The sequence below is a fragment of the Geospiza fortis genome, unplaced genomic scaffold (assembly GCF_000277835.1).
Source record: "Geospiza fortis unplaced genomic scaffold, GeoFor_1.0 scaffold69, whole genome shotgun sequence".
Taxonomy (NCBI): Eukaryota; Metazoa; Chordata; class Aves; order Passeriformes; family Thraupidae; genus Geospiza; species Geospiza fortis.
The window spans coordinates 1-19,573 of record NW_005054555.1 but is presented as its reverse complement, the minus strand read 5'-3'; positions in this window follow the sequence as shown (position 1 = coordinate 19,573).

Below are 19,573 nucleotides of genomic sequence, written 5' to 3'. Positions count from 1 at the left end.
CCTGAGCCCAGAGGGGCCGGTGCCCGTGAGGAACCGCCGCGGTTCCCCGGTCCGAGAGGGAGCGGAGCCCCCGCGTTCCCCCGGTCCGAGAGGGAGCGGAGCCTCCGGGTCCCCTGTGTCCCAGGGGGTGCCGATGGAGGTGCCCCTGGTGCCCCTCAGGCAGGGGTGCGGGGCTGTGCGGGCAGGGCTGTCAGAGCCACGTTTCGGCCCCGGTTGTGGCCGCAGGTGGGTTTGGGGGAGTAAGAAGTCCCCGGAGCCCTGGGTGAGCGCGGACCGTGAGCTCTCTGTGCCGGGGACATCCCTGCCTTCCACTGCCGGGCAGCTGATGGTGTCCGGCTGTCTGTCTGGCTGCTGTTCCTCTGTGCACAGGGACACTTGGGGACATCTTCCACCCCCCTCTGCCCCTTCTCCCGCGGGAGGTAGGTGCCAGCCGTGCCTGGGTATCCACCCCAAAGGACACGCAGGGATGAGGAGCAGGGAACCCGGCAAGGTGTGCCGACTGTGCACCTTCTGCAGATGCCTAAACCAGAATTCTGCTCTGTGTGTGTGTGTGACAAAGTGATTGCTGTGTTGGATAATGGCTGCAAGTCGGAACTAAATCGATCTTCCAACCCAAAGCAATTTATGGTTCTATAACCGTGTTGAATTGGGGTTTTTAAAACCCATGTATGAGGAGAACCAGGATAAATGTGAAGCACATCAAGGCTGCTGCTAATAATGCAGATTGAGAGTAGAAAGACAGCTCAGTGTGGCAGGAGCGGATGGATCCAGCTCTGTTTAAACAGACACTGTGCTGAGGAGGATGCAGTGTCTGTTCCAAGGGATTAGCAATGGGAAGTCATAATTTGAGGCACGTTTAGAATGCTAAATTCCAGAAAACTTCGGGATTTTTATTTTGTGATTCATTTATTGGGGAAGCAGATGGAAATAACTCCAAGTCGTGTCAGTGTTTAAACTGAACTCCAAAGAACCCAGCTTTGCTCGGGGAACATTCCTGCACTTTTATTCCCGAGCGGAGTGGATGTACTTGGGTGCTGCTTTATTCGAGTGCTGCAGCTCGCTATTAAGTTCAGTTTTGCCCTTATAAGGGGACTGGGAGGCATTTCCTCCTGGCACTTGTTTTTAAAACACACAGGAAGTTGCACCTTGATCTGGGTCTGTGTTAGGTGATAGCAAGACAGGTGCTTTGAAATGCGGGGCCGGCTCAGGCCGAGCTGCTCTGGCTGAGCCGACAAACCCGCCAGGCTTGAGATGCTCAAGTTTGTCATCGCAGGCAGATGCTACAAATGTTTTTGTCAGTACATTTTTGGTGATTCAGTTGTTAAATATGTTACTGATCCAAGTGTCACAGTGTCTGCAAGCTGTCCCAAGGCCTGGTGGCACAGCGTGTCTCTGCCCTTTGGGAAAGGTGATGTAAAAAGCCAAGGGGAGCAGGTTTAAACTTGGAATGCAATGAAATATATTATAGAATATAAACACAGAACAGGAATTCTTTTTAAGCTTGTGAACTCCTGGAGGATTGTGCACTGCACAGTTATTCAGAATTAATTGCAAAGTGGCCTTTTTTGAGAGGTAGCTTTTGTAAATGTTTAGCTGTTTCTGTCTGTTCAATGATTTTACTTTAAAAAAAATCGGGAATATTTAATGGAAAAACTTTGAAAACCCAACGTGTATCAGCTGCAAAGCAAAAAGTTGAAGTGCACCTGAACAGTCACTCAGGGGGTAAAATCAATATTCCTTTTAAACTCATTTTTCTCTCAGTCAAACAGTCTGCAGTTTCAAGTTAGTTTTATTCTTTTGCCTGACCTCTTCGGGGCTGGAAGTAAGGCAGTGTTCTTATTAGTGGTATAAGTTCAAGAAGTTTAGATGGACATTTCTGTAGTGGTTTAGTCTTGCAAATAAAGACAGAATTCAGAGAAATCAGCTTCCCTTTTTTGTATGGAGGGGAAAAAAAAAATCTGTTTTCACAGGTAGCGTCCTGCCAGCTTCACCCCTTTCCCCCTGCTCCCTGGATTTGGAGGTGAAACATCTTTTTCTTCAACCAAACTTTCCTTGGCATCTTCTGATGCCTGATCTGGCTTGAGGAAGAGGCTCAAAATGAGGAAGGGAGCTCCAAAATCCAGCAGCCAGATGGATAATCCTTGTGTTGGGTGTCAATTACAGCAGACCGAGCTGCTCTGATTCCCTACAGAGGAAGGTGTTTGCATTGTTTGGAGAGGCCAAAGCTTTCACACATAAAAGCAAACCCTTAGGACTGCTTTTATCGAGGTGTGAAAAGGGTTCTTGGGAGGATTTCTGACCCAGGAAGGAGCTTGAGAAGCCAGGTTGTGGAGCGAACACCGATCTGGGGCTCGGTTCCTGGTTTGTCTGGTGTCCAACAGCAATTAAAAATGATAAAGTGTTTTCTTCTGGGTGAAAAACTGGCAATATCCACGTTGTTCTTTTTCAGCCTGGCTAACAGTTTGCAATTCAGGCATTATTCCTGTAAACACACTCAGAGTTGCTCCAGACCTTTGAAGCACTTAATATGCAATTAGATTTCAGGTATTGGTGGTGGCAAACACTTGCTAAATTGATAGAAAATGGCTTTTACAGTTCAAGCACGTAATTCAGGCAGTTAATGCTGAGAGCCTGCCTCCAATAACGCTTTTCATGGCCTGATGCAGCTCAGTTTTGCTGGCAGGGTGAGACAGAAATGCTTGAGCCTCATCAAGAAGGAAAGTGGAGCTTTAAAAAATCAGCGTTTTGGGGTTTTGGCAGCTCAGTTGCCACTTCCATCTCTTGCTGTAGTTTCTGTGCAGGACTTGAAGTGACAGATGAAGCGGGGTTCTTCTTTCATTTGATTTCTTTAGCAGCACTTGGGGGCTCCCATCCAGGATTCGTTTCACATAGATCCTTCCAAAAAACTGAAACACTGCAGAAAACTGCTGGAAGAAGTTTCTGATGGTTTTCTTGGGCAAAATGGCTGCGAGTTTCTCTTGACTGAAAGTGGAGAGGAGGAAGTATAATTTAGTGGTTTTGATGTCCTGGCCTGTTACAGACAGGTGGATTTTTAAGGAACATGCCCTGACCATTTGCTTCATGCTGAAGGGCTTTATAAAACTGCCAACAGTTTTGCTGGCTGGAGTAATTATTGTTTTTTTTTTTTTTTTCCTTGAGCTAGTTATATAAATGTAACGTAAGTTGCATAACTGACAGAAAAATTGAGCTACAGGAAACTGGGAGAGCAGCCTCGACATGGAAAAGTAAAGTCTGGAGCAGTTACTCTGCAAATCAATAATGCCTTTTGCACAGTGTGGGAGGTTTGATAACAGCGATATTAACATGGCTGTCTGCGTGTGATGTGATCATGATTATGCCTTGAAACTGCTGGCGCATAAAATTATTCTGTTTAACTTATTTTAGGTTTCTTTCTCCTCCCTCTGGGTTGTAAAAAGTAATTTAGGAAAGAAAGGGAAACAGCTGGAAGTTGAGGGAAAAGCAGAGGATTTATGCATTATCCTGAACTGTGGAGAAAGGTAGTGGTGAAAGCCTAGTGGAAGAAAAAAAAGAAAGAGTTTTTATATGAGGAGGAATCAAGCTGCAGAGTAAGGTGGAAATAAGCAGAGAGTAGGAAAATTGTGAACTTAAAATGGTTTGGTGTTGCTGTTGGTCCTGTTTGGATCTGGTTGCAGTTTTCTGGAAATAGCAAGAAGGAGCCTTTACAAGGGGATTGGCTTTGGGAAACTCAGCTGTCATAAATCCATTTATCTGGTAGCTTTGCTTTATGATAGATTTTACTGCTACTCCTTTGAAGCAGGTCTGCTGCATAAGGGAAGCTGTGCTAATAAAGGGAATTAATCCAGTGTTTAATGCAGTATTCTCTGAATTTTGAAGTGTGTGGGATTTACTGTGAGTCAAGAGTTTGGCCCCAGTTCCCAAAGGCATAATTCTCTTTGAGCACAAAATCTGACAACTGCTCTTCTCCTTCCAGGAGAAAACTCCTAAAGGGAATTTGCACATTCCTCCCGTGTTTATAGAATGGATCTGAGAGGGGCTTTGGCTTGTTGAAGCCCCAGAATATGAATATAGTTCAGACTTTTAGCAGTTTTGGACTCCAAGTGCTGTTTAGATTGTTCCTTGAGTGTTTCCTGTCTCTTCCAGCTATTCCAAGACTGAGTGGAATTTGTCTTGCTCATCAGGGGGCCCAGCTGGAGTTTAGCAGGATATTGAAATATTAAACTGTATTAGTGATACTCTTAATAATAACCCTTTAATGTGGTGCATATTCTCTCAAAGTGAATTTATTGGTCTTTCACTTCAGATTTTTGAGACCACTTCATTTTCCTGGCTGGGAGCTGGCACTGAGCTTTAACAGGAAAAAATTGTTGTTCAGCTTAGGAAACCAGGGAAAAACCCTTGACACCTTGTTTGTCAGGAAAAGGACAGATCTAAACCTTCCACTTTTTTTTTAGATAAGGAAAATGGAGCAGACAGTGCTCATTCCATGACTGGGACAGGAGGGAGGAGCGGGGACACAATTTGTTTGTGTATGGACTCAGATTTTCAGGAAAGCAATTTGGCAGAGGTGACTTTTATGTTCATTTTGAGCCACCAGCAGCACGGAGAGATACAATAAACAAAACAAGCCTTAAAACCTTGGCACTTGGTCAGTCTAATTGACTTCCTGGTGCTTGCCATCCGTAAATACTTGGCTCTGCTCTCCTCTGGATTTTACTGAAGTATGATAACAAATGCAAAGCATGTTTTTATATTTGTGTGAGTTGTTCTGTTTGATTTTTATCTTTTCGTGAAGATAAATTAGTTGTAAAGCATCACACGTTTAAGGGAAAAAAAAAGAAGTATTAAAGGTACCACCTTAAGTACTGCATTAGGCTCAGTCTTTTGTATTTAAATCTGTTTTGCATGAGTTGTTCTTTTTTCTCCCCAGGATCTCAAACTCTCACCTTTTATCTCAAGCTAGTGGCCTCCTGCATAGAAAAAAGGGGTGGCCACCCTCAGTGCTGAGGTTTTGAATTCAAAATCCAAGATCCAGCTGCAAGGTGGCATTTGCAGGTCACTTTGTGTGATGTTTTCTTGTGCACTCAGTGTTTCATGTTTACTGAGGAGGCACAAGAAATAACCTTTCACTTCCTGGACACTTCTGTATTTCACTTTTCCTCAAAGTACAGCAAAGCAGGCACCAATAATTTTGAAATTGCTGGGGCTGAAAGTTTAAAAGTTCATAAAGCACCAGAGGTCAGGGAGCCTGAGCTGTGTGTATCACACCTTTGTGTCAGCCTGTGTTGTCACCTTTGACAGCTCTGTCACTCTGTGCTACAGGAATTACCCTCCCTCTGAGGGAAAAAAAAAAAGTATTACAAAATCATTTTTCCTATTTGCTTTTTCCTGCTCTTGATTTGTATTGCATTTATATTAAATTATATTTTTTTCCTTCTACCCTTCTTTCTCATCCTTAATGCTGAAGGAAGAGAAAGGTGCATTTGACTTCGGTAATGAAGCTGCAATTCCCAGATTTAGCATTTTCTGCCTTCCAGTGTTCCTGCTGGAAAAGTCTGTTTGGGCTCTGCAGGTTGTAATGGGCACCAGGTGCTTCTGAAATGGAGTTATAACCTTGGAAATTTCTATTAGAAACCTCAGGGCTTGGCTTAAATGTCTTTTATTTGACTTAGATATTGATTTGTAGGAGTCTCTTAATAACTCCAGGCCCTAAAGACGAGGAATAGTCCAGAGCTCATCCAAACTCTGGTCAGAGACAAGGAACCTGTGTGATCCCTGATTTTTGGTGGGATCATAGCAATTCATTGCCAATTGTGCTCACTGTCCTGAGGGGAATTTGGGGTTGTTTCTTGGTGATACAGAGCAAACCCTGATGGATGCATCCCATGGAGATGCAAATTGCTGGCAGAGCTTTGTAGCTGGAATTCTCCCCTGGAAACCTTTGTTTTACCAAGTGGAAAAAATCAGCTTGCCTTGTTCTACACCAACTGTTGTTTTAGAAGGAATTCATGGCCTTGAACAACTTTCTTGTAGTTGTGGGGGTGGTTAACAGAGGAGGGCCTGGGTTTGATTTGGATGTCAAATGAAAGGACAAGTAGGGATGGCTGGCTTAGAGCTGCATTTTAACCAAAGAACAGCTCTCTTCTGCCAAGTTAAAAAAACCAACAATCCTGTGGCTTTTACAGTGCTTTCAGCTTCCTGCACATGTGACTGACAGCTCAGCCAGGCTCCAGATATATAACCAAGATACATCAGCAAACAGGCTTGGCTTAAAAAGGCGCCTTTGAAATCCTGCTCACCCCGTGCCAGCGCAGCCTTAAACACCTCAAAGCTGAGGTGCTGATCAGATTATCTGGGCTGTGTGATCAACTCTTCACCCGTGCTGGGGATTGACTGGTGTTTACCTTGCACTTAGGGTGTGCTGCTGATGCGTCAGGTTTGGCTTTTCTATTTTCCCATTCTGTGCTGCTTCAGTGTGTGGGTCTGGGCTTCACATCAGGGATGCTGAGCTGTGTGCACAGAGCAGGGAGACAAAACAATTCCTGCTCCAGCTGGGCACCAAGGACAAATGATCCAAATCTCAGCCCAGGAGCACAAACCCCGTGGGCTGGAGAGAGAAAAACAAGCAGGGTGGGACTGCAGGGGCTAAAGCTGGAATGGGACAATGAACTGCAAGGTGCAAATGGAGCAGAACTGATCCCAGTGACAGAGCCCGTGCCCGCTCGTGCATTTTGGGGCCATTTTGGTTCATCTTGGGTGCAGCCCTGGCTGGGCTCTTGTGCTGCCCAAGGTGGATCCATGGAGGAGATGCTTTGAATCAATCCCTGCTTTATTCTGGAACTCTGCCCAACCTGCACAAGGCATCAGCACCTCCAGGTTTAATCACTCTTAGGAATTTGCTGTTGAATTAAGTGAAAAGAAACCCCAACATTTTCCTTGGCTCACGGTGTGTGTGGAGGCAACAGAGCTGCTCCGGGGCATCCTTGGAGTTTCAGGAGGTTTCTCCTCAGCTCTGTGGAATTTGGGAAAATCCTGTGTGAGGAACAGCAAGCTGAGCTGAGGTGGAGCAGTTTAGTTCCATCAGGCACTGAATTGTTCTCCCCATACTTGCACCACAGCCTGGGCCTGCTACCATGTCTGTGCCTTATTTCCCTTTTCTATAGAACCACCAACTCTCTCTCTCTGTATATTAACTTTATGTGATTTTCAATTCTATATTTTAATTTTATTTTTTAAATCTGAATTTTATATCAATTTTAGATGAATTTATATTAATTTTAGATGAAATTATATTAATTTTCTGTTTCATGTGATATGGATTTTATGTCAATATTAATTTTATGTGATCAAGGCAGGACTTGCCAGCCTATAAATCTGTATCCTGCCTCACCTTCACTCTTGACATGACCCCTCCTTGATTTTGTTTCATGCTTTGATGAACAAACTCCTCAGGACTTGTTCAGGCCGCCGAGTCCTTGTTACTCAACAGCTTGATGAAGTTTAATTAGCAGTGAAATTGCTGTGCTTGTTTGTGTGCCCACTCTGCTGCTCCTTTTTGGCCCCTGGGCTCTGTAAAAGCTCAGCTTTGCACGCACAGTGCCTGTCACTGAAATTACTACATAAAAACTGGATTTCTCCAAGCTTTGTGACGAGTTCAGCCTTGGAAGTACAGCTGAGATGCAAACCACTCTTCCTGGTAGTTTTGCTGATATTGCAAAGGTTTTTGTTCAAACCACAACTTTTTCCAGGGAAAAGATTTCCTGCCCGTTTCAGCTGAGCTTTTGGGAGCTCTTTAATGTGCAGCAGTTCTGCATTTAGGGCAGGCCAGCTGGCAGGAGTGCACATGATCCCTCACAATGTCCCATCCCTGCTCTGCTGGCTGGCACAATTCCTTTTTTCACCAATAAACACTGATAACCACCAGTAAAGCAGTGGCACCTTCACCAGGCTCTTTGTACATCTGCTCACAGCCACAGCAATTTTAGAAATGTTTTAGGGGATGTTCTAATCACCAAGTTATCCTTTAATTTAAAAAATCTCTCTTCAGTATGGTTTAGAAGTTTTCCAAGTCAGTGGAGATGAGCAGCTTTCCCAGGCTGTTTCAGGATATTTGTTTATTAAAACCTGCTGTTGCTCAGCTCCAGAGACAGGGAAAGTTGGGAGTGGGTAATTAGCAGGGAGAGCTGACATCACGATCCCTGTCTTCTGACCAAATACACACTTATGGTCCTATACAACTTTTCTGCATGTCTGTACTCACTGGGATGGCACAGCCTGAAACAGAAATGTTTCATTTGTCAATCCCCAGCCAAAGGGTTCAGGAGCAGCTTTGTGTTATCTCTCTGTGATAATAAAGCTCAATTTCTTAGGATTTAGTTTAGACTCAGACTCTTAAGGATGGGGTTTAGGCCAGGACTCTGCTCCATGAGCATCCCATTATAAAATGGGCCAAAATTGGGTAATTCTCTTTTAACCCCATCGGTCTCAGCCTCATCCAGAGTCAGGGGTGAGCTGGAAAATGGGGATAGGAGGGAAAATTCCTTTTTGGGAATTTTGCTCTTCAGCAGAACTGGTGGCCCAGAATTGTGCTGTGGAGTTGGCTCAGGTTGGAGTTTTCCTTCTGAGCCTCACATCATTTTCTGCTTCCAGCTCAGGTTTGTTTCCCTGCTTTGATTTGCATTTGGTCCTGATTGTTTCCTGGAGCTGGGACCTAAAAATATAAACCAGGGTGGGTTTTTATCTGTGAGCATGAGTAATGGGGGGGTCAGAACAATTAATTATGCAATAGCTGTGTTCTTTCCTCTTTCATTTTGTAGCTTGGTCTTGTTCTCAGTCAAAGGCTCTGGTTTTAGGAAGAGAAAAATGGTGATTTAATCAGGATGTGCTTTTAATAAGACAAAATGTCATCTTATGCTTAAGAAAATAAATACATTGTACACCAGTCCTCTCTTTAAGGGGCTGGAACATCTTTCATGCAGCACTGTAGTAATAAATAATTTTTAATACAATTAACACCTCAGACATCCATTTTAAACTCATAATTGGACTTATTTCCAGATTAAATGTGTGTGTCTCAGTCCTATTGATAACCAGCAAGGAATGGCTGTTCCTGGAATATCTGGAGTTCTTCCCTTACCCCATCTGTTTGTTACAGCAAACAGCAAAGAATTTACAAGATTTTAAAATTGTGCCTTTGGCTTCTGTAATTCTCAATTAAACTCCCATTGTTCCCAGCTGAAATGGCAGGGTGCCTTTTCCAGAGCTTTTATCAAAGGCATTTTTCATCTGGGGAAAGTGCCCCTGCCCATGGAATGAGATGGGTCCTTCCCAACCCAAACCATTCCACGGTTCCAGGCCAAGCATGTGATGAGAACTGGCAGAAAACAGAGTTTGTAGCAGCCTAAACGAAGCCCTTTGCCCTGATTTCAGTGACTTCTGGTCACAATCCATCAGCTCTGGGTTTCTTGAGACAAAATAAGAAGTGGGATGGTATTTCTGGAGTGTTTAGCACTTAATAAATCAAGGCTTTGAGTATCGTGAGAATAAAAATGTACAGAGCAAGTGTTCTGAGTGGAATTAGTTTTCCTTGCTCTGATTGATGAGGAAATAGTGCCATGCGAATTTCTGTCTCTTGGGAATCCAATTCTCCTCATGCTGATTTTGTAGAACAAGATTATGGGGTTTTTTCTTTAAATTCAGGTGAATTTGCCCATGAGAGTGTTTTCTGCATGTCTTGTTCCACTAAAATGTCAGATATTAATTGTACAGTGAGCACTGAAGGGGGACAAAAATAGACTGTGCACTGATGGATTTGTTGAGTTTATTTCCCTGTAAGAATGAGGAAAATTACTCCTTTTTTTTTCTATTTACATGGAAAGATGTGTCTGGAGTTGTGTGGAGAGATGCAGCAGGCAGTTTTTAATTGCAAATAATCTTTTATATAAAGATAACCACTGTGTATGCACAAAAGCCACATACATAAAAATAAACATTGGCTTTTTTATTGCTGGTTAAATTTCATTTATGTGCATTTCCATTTGAGAAACAGACCAATTTGACTTTGTGACATAAATACCAAGGCAGAAATGGTTGTGGCCACATGTCCAGGTTGTGACAGCCAGGGCAATATTTGGATTTGAAATTCAGGTATTTGCCCTCTGGGAGGTGCATATGGTAATTCTCAGATTGCTTAAGGAAAGTGCTGGGGGATTGATACACCCAGGTTACTGCAGAAATTACAGCTATTTTATCCTAAAACTGATTTCTATGAGTTTTGTCTTAGTTTTTGTCTTGTTAAGTCTGTGATTAACTTTTCAGCACAGAGATCTGCTTCATGTCCCTAATATTTATTTAATGTGTACTAAAATATTCTCTCAGGTCTTTGATTTCTGAAGCTATTCGAGCATTTTGATTTTTTTTTTTAATTTGGTGATGTGTTTTGAGTCAGTCTTCATGGGATAACAACACTCTGGGAATTACAGTGGTTTCTGAACCTCCCAAAAATCCAGAGGTTTCTGTAAATCATGGAAATGCCTGATGTGGGATTGCTTGTTTTTGTAAGGGATGAACCAACAAGAAGAAGAAATGGAAGGTTTTGTTGTTCAGATTCCTGCGTGATAACTTACAGTTCAATTTCTGAGTTGTTTTTAAGGCCAGAAAAAGGAAGTTCTTTATGGAGAAGGGAATTTAGAGCAGAAAGCTCGGCCTGTGGTGTCCTCAGTATTGTGCATGCACAGGGCACCTTCTGCTTTTTATTTCTTCAATATTTTTATTATTACAAATATTATATATATTTTTTTTTTTCTGCAGGATTCCACATATTTTGCAGGGGGATTTGCTTCCCACAGTGGAATTTGTAGGAAGTGCTGCCCACTGCAGTTAAATATTTTTTATTGCCAGAATAGCTGCACTGTATTTGCAGCTTTGGGGGCAAGCAGGAGATGTGCAGATTCTTCACAAAAGTTCTTTTTTCCATAGATTTTGGGTTGGAGATCCAGGCTTTGGAATTGTGACTGTAAACCAGCCAGTTTCATCACAGTAGATTAAAAAGGGGAGAGGTGTGATTTGTGATTTAAAGTTCCTCAGACTTGTCTCTCTCCTCTTTTTTTTTTTCTTTTCCTCTGTCTTTCCAAATTTCCTGGCTGTGGGATTCCCAAATTTCCCTTGGAACTCTTTTCCAGCTGTGTTCACTCCTCTCTTTCCTCATTTGTAGAAATATGAAAAAAAAAATCCACAGGGGGTGCAAAGCTAAACTCACAGCTCAGTTAAAATTAAACCCAAATTTTTGCAGCAAATAATGAATTCTAAATTTACCCTCCCCCCTCCAAAAAAAGAAAAAAGAATTCAGAAAATTTCGTGTCTCATGGTGTCTGAGGGACAAAATGTTTTGTTAGCTCTGGTATCAAGTTCAAAAGGGGAAACACAAAACCCCAGTTCCTGTTTTTGTGACTTGACAGTTTGAGCTGGGACTTTGTTGCTGCTGGGTTTTGTTAGTTTGGACAAAAGCAAATGTCTTTTAATAGTTTATAAATGAGTTAGTCTGGGCTTAATGTTTATCTGTCCTCTCTTTTTTCTGAGTTAAGGTGAAAACTTCACCCAAATTAGTGATGTTGTGCTTTTTCTGGGAAAAAAAAAAGAGCAGAAAATGGTATTTTTTAATGGTTGGCACAGCCTAATGGAGATAAAAAATTAATAATTCATTCATAGGTATCTAATAGAGTAGTGCAAGTGTAATAATCAGCAACTTCCAGAAGATATGAAGTGTTTTTCCTGAAGGTTTTAGGATTTTTCCTCTTGTGTTTTTTTCCCCTTGATGTCCAAAAATACCACTCAACCCCAAAACAAACTGTTGTTATTTTGCCAGTGAGGGGAAGATGCAACAAAAACTTGAGGTGACTTCTGAAGGGTTTATGTGAGGATTAATTACATGATTACAACATTAACTCTCTGCTTTGCTGCCCCTGGCCTCTCTCTTTTCTTCCCTTTGCCATCTCTTTTAAGGCATGACAATTTAGTTTATTTATTAAATTAAATTTAATTTAATTATTGGCTCAATAGCATTTCAGTTCTGGCAAAGACTTTGGTTTATACAGTTTTTAAGCACATAAATAGTTCTGGAGTACTTGTGTACATAAAATATACAGGACCACACATTGCCACCTCTAGTGTCTATATATCACTGATAGCTGATTAGTTTAATTAATCTTGATTAAATTTTACATCTGTCATGAGGATTTTTTTAAAGGCTTTTCTGTTCTCTGTTTTCATGGTAAATGTACAGTCAAAGTATAAAAATTACCAACTTAACTCTGTGGAAATCCCCTGTGTGTGACCATCAGTTCCTGTAAATAAGGCAAAGAGGGGTTTTTCTGATTTTTGTGGGGTTCAAACAATAAAGGGCAGAGATCCTGCATTCAGAAAGGCTGTGATGACAGCTTTGGGATTTCTGGGCATGGTCTGGGAGGGTAACTCAGTAATTCAGTGTTTGGGAGGGCAACTCAGTAATTCAGTGTTTGGGAGGGCAACTCAGTAATTCAGTGTTTGGGAGGGCAACTCAGTTATTCAGTGTTTTACAGGGTAACTCAGTAATTCAGTGTTTTCGAGGGTAACTCTGTTATTCAGTGTTTTTGAGGGCAACTCAGTTATTCAATGTTTTTCAACTCAGTTATTCAGTGTTTTAGAGGGTAACTCAGTAATTCAGTATTTTCGAGGGTAACTCTGTAGCTCAGGGTGGCTGCAGTTCACGGGGAGAGGGTTAGAAATTATTTTCTGAAGCCAAATGTTTGGGAGTTGCCTGTTAAACTTCTGTGGAGTGATTTTAGCACGACAACCCCTAATTTTAAGTCCTTTTTAATACTGGATTTCAGTAGCATAAGCCCATAAATGATATTTCTCAAAGTGATCCTTGAAGGCTGAAAGAAGGAGCAGCAAATCCTGGTGAATTTTTCGTGGTGTTTCCATGACCCTCCTGTCCTGGAGCTCCTCAGAGTGGCCAGTGGTGTCCAGGGTGTGGAGCAGGAGCTGCTGGGGCCAGACTGGGACAGCAGATAGAGCAGGAGGGATTTGGGATGAGCCTTGGGATGAGTCACCCCTGTCTGAGTCAGTGCTAAAAGCCATTGAGCAAGAGTGGCCCAGCTTAGCTATTTTTAATATTTGCTTACTCACATTTACTGTACTAAGCTCTTTACAGGAAAGGTAGTTAAGAGTTGTAGTAAGCTCTTAAAGCCACTTTCCATGGCAGCAGCTCCTTTAATTAATTAGGGGTGATGTCTTCAGTCTTGTTTTTTCTGAGCTTTTAAGGTCTGGGCATAATTCTCATGCTTGATGTTTCCAGAAGTGCTGCAGTGCAGTGCTCACAGGATTGCCTCCAGACCTACAGGGATTAACTGGACTTTAAAACCAGCAGGAGCAGCTTGGTAGTACCTGGAGGTGTTTATTGACCTCACCAGGTGGAATTTTGTCTCCAGAGGGCCATGGTTGAATATCTGAATAAAACATTGCAAGGTTTTAGCCACGATGGAATAATCAAGTCCCAACTTTGCTGTTGCACAGCCCCGCTGGCAATGCCCACCATCCTCAGGGTGCTGCTGATGCCTTGTGCAGGCTGCCCTAGAGCAGAGTTCCAGAATAAAGCAGGGATTGATTCAAAGCATCTCCTCCATGGATCCACCTTGGGCAGCACAAGAGCCCAGCCAGGGCTGCACCCAAGATGAACCAAAATGGCCCCAAAATGCACGAGCGGGCACGGGCTCTGTCACTGGGATCAGTTCTGCTCCATTTGCACCTTGCAGTTCATTGTCCCATTCCAGCTTTAGCCCCTGCAGTCCCACCCTGCTTGTTTTTCTCTCTGCAGCCCACGGTGTTTGTGCTCCAGGGGCTGAGATTTGGATCATTTGTCCTTGGTGCCCAGCTGGAGCAGGAATTGTTTTGTCTCCCTGCTCTGTGCACAGAGCTCACCATCCCTGATGTGAAGCCCAGAATTACACGATAAAGCAGCTCAGAATGTGAAAATAGAAAAGCCAAACCTGGGGAATCACCATGACCAGGCTCTTGCACTGCCCAAGGTGTGTCTTTTGAAGGCCTTTTAATAAATCCCTGCTTTATCCTTTACCACTGCCCAGCCCCTGTTCCAGGCAGCCTCTCTAGGCATTGCTTGGATGGGGATAAACTGGGACAGCTGGGATCCCTCCTGTTATCTCCCCGTGCTTGTGTGGCTGAGATCCTGGGAGAGCAAAGCCCAAAGATCCCTCCAGCATCAGGGAAATGCTCCTGCATCCTGAGCTGCTCGTGGGAGAGGGAGGCAGAGCTGCAGCTGGGCAATGTCTGGTGCAGTGGGCTTCTGGAGAGTTGGAATAAAATCATAGCTGGACTGAAAAATTAACTGGCCCCCAACTTTCTTATGAAACTGCTCTTGGCCAAAGCAAGAAATTGAGCTACCATCAGTTTTCATAATACTCAGACAGTGTTGGGAATGCAGATAGGGTTCACATTCCTCTCATAATTTTTGACTTTGAATTCTGAAATATAGACAATATGTTCAAAGTTGGGTTTTTTCAGTTTTTCTGCATGGTTTAAGACTCAAAGGACAACGAATCTGGAGTTAAAGACCACCTGGAGTTACCAGGCAGCCACTGCAGAAATGGCACAAGCAAATGTTTTCTAAAAAGAGAGAAACGGGTGAATTGTAAATAAAAATGGGATGATTCAGCTTTTCCAGAAGTGTATAGAAGAGTTTATTTGTTAGCCTGGAACAGGTGTGAGGCTTTCTAGGGCAGGAAAACTGTTGATGCCAGGCTGGAATTGCTGTTGGGGTGAGATCTGTGCCAGATCTGTGCCAGCTGTGAAGTGTGGCAGAGTCTGTGATGGGTGTAAAGGCAAATTTGGGCATTCTGGGACCAAACCCTCGTGACAGGAGGAGTGTGCAATCTGCAGGACAAAGTTTCAAAGGCCTAACAGGAGAGGAAAGGGGAAAGGGGAAAAGAAAAGGAAAGGGGAAAGGAAAAAGGGAAGGGAAGGGAAAGGAAAGGGAAAGGAAAGGGAAAGGAAAGGGAAAGGAAAGGGAAAGGAAAGGGAAAGGAAAGGAAAGGAAAAAGGGCTCCCACTGCTCATCATTGTACTCTGAAGCCACTCACATGTCTCACCACCTTTGAACCGCTGTTGACACAATTCTCAGGTGCAAACATGTAAAATGGACCCTTATTTAGGCAGTTAGTTAAAAATAGTGGGTGTGTTTGTCCAAGGGATTGAATGAATGGAGGGTAAATATTTGGGTTGCTTGCCAGGGTGATGCTGGGCTGCAGCTCGGGGTTGGCAGGAGACTCACACCAGCCAACTCTGAATTGTAGCAGAGCCTTCTCAGCTACATTGGCAGTGAAAGTTCATGGCTGAAAACCACTGGTACGACTTTGGGTGGTTGCAAAAAGAGCCTGTAATGATGTGGAGGGTGTCTGGAAGCGCTGAGGTTTGTTTGGGGTGGTGCTGGAGGACAGGACTGGATTTACAGGTTCCTTCCTGCTGCTGGTGGCAGAGCTGCTCTGCTCAAACACGGGATTGTCTCGGAGATAAAACTGATACCAGACAAACAACAGGGTGTTCCTCTGGCTGAGGCAGAAAGCAGCTGTTAGATAAGACTTTAACTGCAGCAGCTGGCAGCTGGCTGTTCATATTCTGCAGGAGAAACCTTAGAAAACCTTGGGAAAAGTGTCCTTAGTGTCCCAGAGGAGCCAGAGTTCTGCTTTTGGCCACTGAAGGGAGAACAAGCATCCTGGCTTTTGGCAGGGCTCAAGTTGTTTACTGAGACAACTTTCTAAAGGCTTTGTTTGGCTCTCACTGATTGGCTTCTTCTGTTTCAAGTGTTTTCTTCCAGTTTCCTTGTGTTCGATTTTTGGAGAAGAAAAGAGCCTTCAGCTGGGAGAAATTAAAAGTGTTTTTTTCCCAATCTTTGGTGCAGTTGGGATCTGAGGAAATCAATTTAAGAGGAGATCTAAACCTCATCATTTCTTTGTCATCTTTCCAGGTGGTATTTAGGGCTTAGCTCTTCTTTTTGAAGGTGGCAATATGAGAATTCAGAGTAGGCAACACGAGGATTCATTAAAGCCTGAAAATATGAAAGTAGTTGCAGGCAAACCAAAGCATGTCCTGGGGGAGGGTTCACTTGTCCACATTTGAACCTGCAGTTTAAAGGGATGAGCTGAGATGCAGATGTAGGATCCCTTCTCAGTCCCAGGACTTGCAAACCTCATTTTGGTCCAGACAAGTCCATTAACTGTCCCACTTCCTTCCCCTGACTGAGGGGGATAAATGTCTTTACAGCCAGCCATGAGTACAGGTGCTCTCTGGTGATTAGTTTATCATAAAAAGAAATTGCTGTGTGTGTTTATCCCAACAGATGGGCAATAAATAACTGTATTTCCCGCTTATATTAAAATCGTGTCTCAGTGGTGTTTGGTTTTTCTTTGGGTTGTCCAGTTTTAGCATGAAGTGCTTGAGCTGCTCACTCTGCACCCACTTTTCTAAACTGAAAACATTTTTTCTATGCACACCAAGCCAGTGCAGCCCAATGACTCCACTTGGGAATTTTTTGGGTTGGAAAAGTCCATATTGTCCATTTTCCATTGAGCCTGACAAGATCTTGTGCACCTTTGTGACTAAATACAGATGGGGGCTACCAGCATTAGAGCAGGATTTTAACTTAATGAAAGAGGAGCAGGGAGCACAGAGAGGGGGTTTGAAGATCTAATTTCTCTTGATGTCAGTAGTAAATCCCAAGTTTATTATGGAATTTCATGGTTTTCAACTCAATAATAGCCGGAATGTTTATTGGTTAGAGGATATTTTTGGTGGTTGGTGGTTTGCTCTTAACAGGTAAACAAAACTGGTGAAGTTTTGTTTGCTTTTGTTTGGGCCTCGTTTTAAATTGTGATCCCTTCAGAGTGAACTTCAACAATATCTTCTCACCACATTTAAAAAAGAAAAAAACCAACCAGACAAAAAATGAAAAAGGCAAACCATCAAAAAAGTCTTACCAAAGTGCAAAGCCACCACAGGAAGCACATGACTGCCAGATCTGGGGGGTTCAGGGGCCCTGCCCTTCTCACAGGAGATGTTGACCACGCAGTCAGAACCTCTCTAGGGCCTTTGGGAGGGACATAAATGGCAGCAGGTGGGTGACATTTATTTTGAGAGCAGGTTGAGTGTAAGAGGTGCCACTGTTTCAGTTTGTTCTTCTGCGGGAAAGCTGGGCTGGGTCCTTGCCCTCAGGAATTCCTGCTCGATCGGAGGAGCTGGGATGTCCCTCACAGCTTTGGGCAGCTCAGCTCCAGTGCAGGATGGGGCTGTCCTAGAGGGATTTTGTTCCTCCTCTGTCCTAAAGGAGTTTTGTTCTCTGCTCAAAAGGAATTTTGCTACTGCAAGCCCTCCCCTGTTGCTTGTTCCTTCTCTGAGGCCAGGTGACCTCATGCACTGTGGCAGGGGTAGCAATGGGATGGTCTGTAAGGTCCCTTCCAACCCCAAATCTGTGTTTGTGTGCTGGGGGTGTTGTAGGGGGCGAGGATTTGTGCTCACAGTGTGCAGCTGGTGCTGCCCAGCAAAGAAGGGCTGGAGAGAACCAGGCTGAGAGTCTCCATTTCGTGCTAAGACATGAAAGTGAAAAAGGTCAGGAAGAACATCTGGAGCTGCTCTCCAGGAAGCGGCCGGGCAGGAGGGAAGTGACCCTGCGTGGTTTGTGAGCCGGGGTGGCCACGAGCCAGCAGGAGGGACCTCTGCAAGCTCTGTGGTCACCCAGTCCCAGCCCCTTTGCATGTTTCACATGCTCAGAAAGCAAAGTCTGAGAAGTTCACCTGCTGGGGCTGGGGACGTTTGGAGGAACTGCTTCCACCTCTGTTAGGGTGGGATGGAGGGGAGCTGGGCATTACCAGGGCTGGCACTGATTTCCTGGGTAAGTCAGCAGCTCCTTTCATTGCTCCTCATTTGCAGAAAGGACACCCTGAGAACGTTTCTCACCAGCCTTGGCTTTGCTAGACCTCAGCTGGTTGCTCGTTTTGGTTTGTTTCTTACAAGATCTGAGGCACCATCGAAAATCCAGGTGCTGTTGTAATAAATCTGTGCTTGCTTTTTCCTTAAGAACTGGTGAAATGTGGGATTCCCTTGTTGAGGAGCGCCTGTGGGTCATGGAGGTTGTTTTGGAGCAGTGGGGTACAAAGAGCTCCTTTGGAATTGTGGGAAATGGATTCATAAAGAATTTCTAAGATTTAACAGAAGGTTGATACAGTTTTGGAAGTTTGTATATAAACACTGAGAGTTTTACATCTCTTGTGTCTCACTATTCCTTGAGACTGATAATGGAATAAAATCTTTTAAAACTCCTCTCAGTTTCCCTATCTCTGTAAAAACTAAGAAAACCAGCATGGAATTGTCTAAGGATTTACCGAGTGGAGCAGGTACCAGCATGGCACAGCTGCTCCTGGGGATCGTCCCTTCTCCACAGGCACACCTTGCAGTAAATGAATTCTGTTCAATGAGTAAGGTGAGGTGGGATGGACTCTGGCATATTAAAACCTGGCTTTTAGGAGAACTTGGAGCTCTGGGAACCTGTAAGTGCATAACAATTCCCCAGAGGTTTCTTCATCCATCATTTCAGCTTGGTGGGATCTCTGAGATCTTAAGGCTCAGGAGAACAGGATGAAGTGACCTCTCTGGCTCCTGCCTGGTTACAGAGGGGAGGAATTCTCCAGTTACAGACCTTCATGTGGAAGGTGTGAATGATGAAACTGCCTCACCTCCTTCCTGGTGGCTTTTGCTGCTTAGGAAAGCTGCTCCAGCCTGCCCTGGCTGTGTCCTCACAGGGTCAGTTCACAGAATCACAGAATGGCTGTGTTGGAAGAGACCTCCAAGATCATGGAGTCCAGCCCAGCCCCAGCACCCCAACTAAACCTGGCACCCAGTGCCACATCCAGGTTTGTTAAACACACCCAGGGATGGGGACTGCACCACCTCCCTGGGCAGCCATTCCAGAACTTTATCACCTTTCTGTGAAGAACTTTTCCCTGCTCTCCAACCTGTATTTCCCTTGGTGCAGCTCGGGGCTGTGTGCTCTGTTCTGTCAGTGCTGCTGGAGAAAGAGCCCAGCCCCAGGTGAGCACAGGCACCTTTCAGGAGCTGTGCAGAGTGATGGGGGCAGCCCTGAGTCTCCTTCTCTCCAGGCTGAGCACCCCCAGCTCCCTCAGGGGTTCCTCACAGGGTTTGTGTTCCAGCCCTTCATCTCCAGCCTCGTTGCCCCCTCTGGACATGCTCCGGTGTCTCCATGCCCAGCTGTGTGGTGATGTTGGCCTGCTCTGGTCTCCCAGTCAGCACAGACATGGCTCCTGTTGGGGTGGGTTTTCTTCCATTCCCTGTTCTTCTCCATTCTTCCCATTCCATGGATCTGCACCCTGACTGCAGCATGTTCTTCTCTCTTGGAGAAGGCAGAGCCATTCCCTGGATCCAGCTCTTGCTGCGTGTGTGCTGCGCTGAAGCTCTGGAGCTGCTGCAGTGTGAGAGCAAGGCTGGTGTGTGTGAGCAGATCTGCTGTGCGTGA